The following is a 5,038-nucleotide window of genomic DNA, read 5'->3' on the forward strand; positions in this document are numbered from 1 at the left end:
CCTCCTCCTCCTCCTCCTCCTCACTAGGGAGTGAATACCTAAAGACAGAGGGTGGGAGGTGGGCCGGGAAATGCAATGAATGAGCAATGCTAGTGAGCAGGCTGATCACCAGGAAGAGACACTCAACCCGTGTGCACAACGGAGGCCCCGTGTCTGCAAGTCCCTGGAGCTGACAATCTTCAGATCCATGGAGTGTGGGCAGATAAAGAATAACTGCTCAGTAGAGCAGTTCTCATAGTTCTAAGAGCGCATCTATTAGACTTGCAGGTGACAGCTGTCACTCTCGCAGAGTTAATATCATTGTACAAAGTTCTAAAGAACATAAAACCCATAGGATAGTGTATTCCACTGTCAACTGTCATGTAGAACTGTCATGTAGAATTCAACTAGTCTCCTAGGATCCACCCCTGTGGATAGGTTTGTTTTGCTATATCTGGCTAATTGGCACAGGGATGGGGAACCTACTGTAAAAACGATATAACAACATTTGATTTAGGTTAAATGTAAGGACTGGGGCAGAAGGGACCCTCCAGCTGTTTTGTACCCCTTTAGTGCTGGATGCAATGCTCCCCCCTTGATCTTGGTACCCCCTTGGTACAAAGGATATATATATATATATATATATATATGCATGTCAGTGTTATACAGTTATACAAATGACATGGAACAGCTCAGAGGTCCCAGGGGTGTTGATTCTGCAGAGAAGTGGCAGATATTTGGCAGCGAGGGGAGCAGGTTACTGGATGTACTGATTTAGATACAGGGTGGGGTTTGGCCTTTATTAATTATCACACGGCAGCTGCTGACACTTTGCCTCCTTTCTTGGCCCCAGATCAGAATGATGTCAGTATGGGGGTAAATGAGAAGCAGAGGGAGTTACTTCCCTGCAGGAAACGTCTCGTTTCTTCACCCGCTGCTGATATTTTCTGTGATGATACAAATGACTGTACATAGATTGTCCGGAGTCTGCAGCACGAACAATAGGAATCACCTGTACTTGTCCCACTCCAGCCTTTACCTCTAGTCTGTACACAGGGAAAGGATTCCAGGGGTGGGGGGCAAGCAATGGATTATTGAAGTACAGGATCATGAAATTAAACATTTTGGGCTCATCATGCAAATAAAAACAAAGGGGCTGATTTGACTTGGATAGACCCTAAGGCATTGGTTGCTAAATTCTAACTTACCCCAGTGAGGACCAAAGCAGAGGCTGGGTAAGGGTTAGTTTAAGGCCGACTGCTGGAAGCCCAATTTGAGGGTCAGTAATTGATGGAACTCTGCCTAAATAGCTGAAAACATGAATTTCCATGGTGATGTTGTAAATCCTGTATTTAAACATGAATATGGCTGGTGCTTTTGCTATGGCTTTGGAGAACCATCTTTTAGGATCACTGTGATCCAATAGTATGGTCTGTGCACTGAGCTGGGCCATATGAGCTGGCAGTCAGGCAGTATGGTGGCATTTGTGCTTCACTCAGACATTCATTAGAAGTACATTGTGCCACTAACCTGGGAGAACTGGGAAGCAGGCCCGGACTGGCAATCTGTGGGTTCTGGCAAATGCCAGAGGGGCTGCTATAAGGTGCCATAGAAAGTCACTATTTTGTGAGCTTGTGGGGGCTGTTTGAGCCTCCGTGTACCTGAAATGCCAGGGCCTGTTTTGACTCTCAGTCCAGACCTGCTGGGAAGGGGTTTATCAATCAATATTGCTTCAGGAATACAACCTAAATACTGCTGGGCAACAACTCTGAGTATTCTGGGATTAGGGTTGCCACCTTTTATAAAAAAAATTTACCGGCTGCCGGGGGCGGGGCCTCAAAGGGGCGGGACGTGACATCAAAAGGGGCGGGACGTGACGTCAAAAGGGGCGGGCCACGCCACAGACACTAGAAGAGGCAAAAGAAGAGGTAAGTTTACAGGGGATTGGGGGCGGGCCGAGGGGGTCTTTTTAAGGGTATTACAAATTTACCGGCAGTTACATTGCCGGTAAATTTGTAATACCGGCCCCGGCCTTGGCAGGTATTTTACCGGCTAGGCCGGTAAAATACCGGCCGGGTGGCAACCCTATCTGGGATCTGTCAGGAAACAACCGAGTAGAGTTGACGTTTGCTGTTACTTCAGCCAGCCTGGAAGATACAGTTGGGAAGCAAAACAAGGGTTAGGCAAACCCTAGTTTTATCTCTGATCTAACAATACAAATATGATAATTTTATCTACAGATTCTTTATCAGGTACTTTATGAAGTGATTACAACAGTGAGATTAAAAAATGGCAAATACATCCACCCATTAGAGGGACTATTAGGGAGCAGACCCCTGTAGCTATGGGGAATCCAACGGGGATCAATAAGGACCAGTCACCACACTGTGTACACAAGGCCAGTGACCCACTTTGTAGACCTCCCAAGGCCTGTGATGTCTGTTTTATCTCTCCCATAGCCGGAAACCCTCATTCAAGGAACCCAATCGTTTACATCATTCATAGAGAGGGGGCACACGGATGAGGGGGTCCTGGTGGTGTATGTCACCTCATGCATTATCGCAGCCACAAGCTGTTTAGCCAAGTCCATGGGCACATGGAGTGTTGGCTTTGCTGCTCTCAACCTGAGTATTTTTTTTTCAGGCTAAGAAGTGTTTCTGATCTGTGCCCCAGGTCCATACAACCAGTGTCAGACTGGCCCATTGGGATACCAGGAAAACTCCTGGTGGTCCCAGTTGTTAATGGGCCCTCTTGTTTCTAAACATTTGGCCTATTTCATAGTCATTCCCTATTTCTTTATGGGGGGAAAATGCTTAATAATGGGAGATAGTTTGGAAAGTTCCACTGTTTAAGGTTTTCTGGGGGGCTCACAGTTTTAGGTTTTCTGGTGGGCCCAAGGTATAAGGCTTTCTGGTGGGCCCCTGGCATCCCAGTCCAACACTGCATACAACTGAACTACTTCCACTTACACGTAGGCACACTCAGTGGAGGTTGGGCCAAAAACACAAAAGCAGGGATTTTCAGGTCTCTCTCTGCTCAGGAGATTTAAGGTGGCCATACACGGGCCGATAAAAGCTGCCGACAGCATCTTATTGGCCCGTGTATGGGGCCCCCCGACAGGCTTCCCCGATCGAGATCTGGCCGAAAGTCGGCCAGATCTTGATTGGATGGGACAGAAAATCCCGTCGGATCACGGCCGCATCTATTGGTTGATGCGGTCCCGCGATCCGACCGCCTCGTTAGGATTGGGCATCGTTAGGATCCGATCGTTGGGCCCTAGGGCCCACGATCGGATCAGCCGATATTGCCGACCTCAAGGTGGGCATATCGGAGGGAGATCTGCTCGTTTGGCGACATCGCCAAACGAGCGGATCTCTCCATGTATGGCCACCTTTCAAATGAATGGAGCTGGGCCACAGAGCAGATCCTGAAAAATACGTGAGCCCATGGTCTTAGGTTTCAACTTTGCCACTTTGCTTTAGCCTTTACTTCCCATTATACCAATGATTTCTTGCAACACAAGCTTTTGTCATGTAAAAGCACTTGGGCTCATCCTGCATTGTTGTTAAAGCTGAACTGTTTCTCTAAATGAAAGATTGTGACACTTGGATGTTTCAGCAACACATCCGGCGCCGCGCCCCATGGAGTTGCATTGTTGTTTTCAATAAGGAGCTGACACATTTTAGGAAAGATTTAGGGATAACATTGCAGATTGTCGGTTTCAGGGTATTATCTAAATATAAAAGCTGCTTTAGTATTTGTGCTACTCCCCTGCAGTTAAGCAGCAATACCTTGCAGGAATGGCCCCCATAGCCTTCTTTAGGTCTAAATGTGACCTACAGGGGTCTGTGCTGAAAAGGGAGACCCTACTGCTGTGCTTTTAGACAGTGAGGCTGCTTCTTGGGCAAGCCTATCTATATTCATTTCAGGAAGAAGCAATAAAGGCATCTTTTATACAAAATGAAGAATAAAGTTTCAGCAGTGAGAATGTCCTTTTAACTGTAAAGGAACGCAAACAACAAGCAAAACCTGAACAAAAGCCATGAATTTTTTCCCGATGTTTCTTTTCCTAATAAGCAGTAGGAAGGACACACCGCCGACTTGTAGGGCCCCAAGTGAAAGGGCAGAGTATAAAACACTTGGTACAAGGAAATGACTTCATACTCGTCTCTTTCTGCCGCCTGGGATTCTTCTGCCTCCGGAGAGCGAGGATATTGCACAGAGTGTTGGTATTTGTCCAAGTCAATAGTGGAAGTGTCTGTCTGGTTCCATTTATAAGTTATAAGTTATCTGCGCTGCTCAGACTCAAAGCCAACTGCACTGTTAACCTTGCCCCCAGCTGGCAAAACAATCCATAAGAATGACAGACATGATAATGAGAAGCTTTCAAAGGTTCAAAGAACTTCTGCTTCTCTTGCACATATGTCATTCCACAAGAGGAATCATGTACATAGACTGGGGGAGACCTTAGGGGTTTTAATATGATCATATAGACCTGTGATCCCCAACCAGTGAGCAACATGTTACTCTCCAACCCCTTGGATGTTACTCCCAATAACCTCAAAGCAGGAGCTTATTATTGAATTCCAAGCTTGGAGGCAATAAGAACCAGGTGTACTGCCCAACAGAACCTCTTGTAGACTGCTAGTTCATATAGAGGCTACCAAATGGCCAATCACAGCAGTTATTTGGCACCCCAGGAACATTATTTATTCTTGTGTTGTTCTCGAAACTCTTTTTACATCTGAATGTTGCTCACGGGTAAAAAAAGGTTGGGAACCCCTGATATAGACTAAAGCATACATTGGAACAGTGGTTCCTAAATTGTGTGGTTGGTCCAAAGCAATGGTCTGGGGGCCCCAGCCTTAGAACTAATTTAAGTTTTATTTGGGAAGAAGAGGTGAACACACTCATTTAATGTCCAAGCTTTGAAACTATGTGTGACATGGCAATGTTTTTATATGCCTGTGACCAATGGGGTCCTGAGTTGGACATCAAAGAGAATAATACAGTAGAACCCCAATTTTACATTCCCTGATTTTAAGTTTTCCCTCATTTT

This window comes from Xenopus laevis, chromosome 2S (genome assembly GCF_017654675.1).
Source record: "Xenopus laevis strain J_2021 chromosome 2S, Xenopus_laevis_v10.1, whole genome shotgun sequence".
NCBI classification, from domain to species: Eukaryota; Metazoa; Chordata; class Amphibia; order Anura; family Pipidae; genus Xenopus; species Xenopus laevis.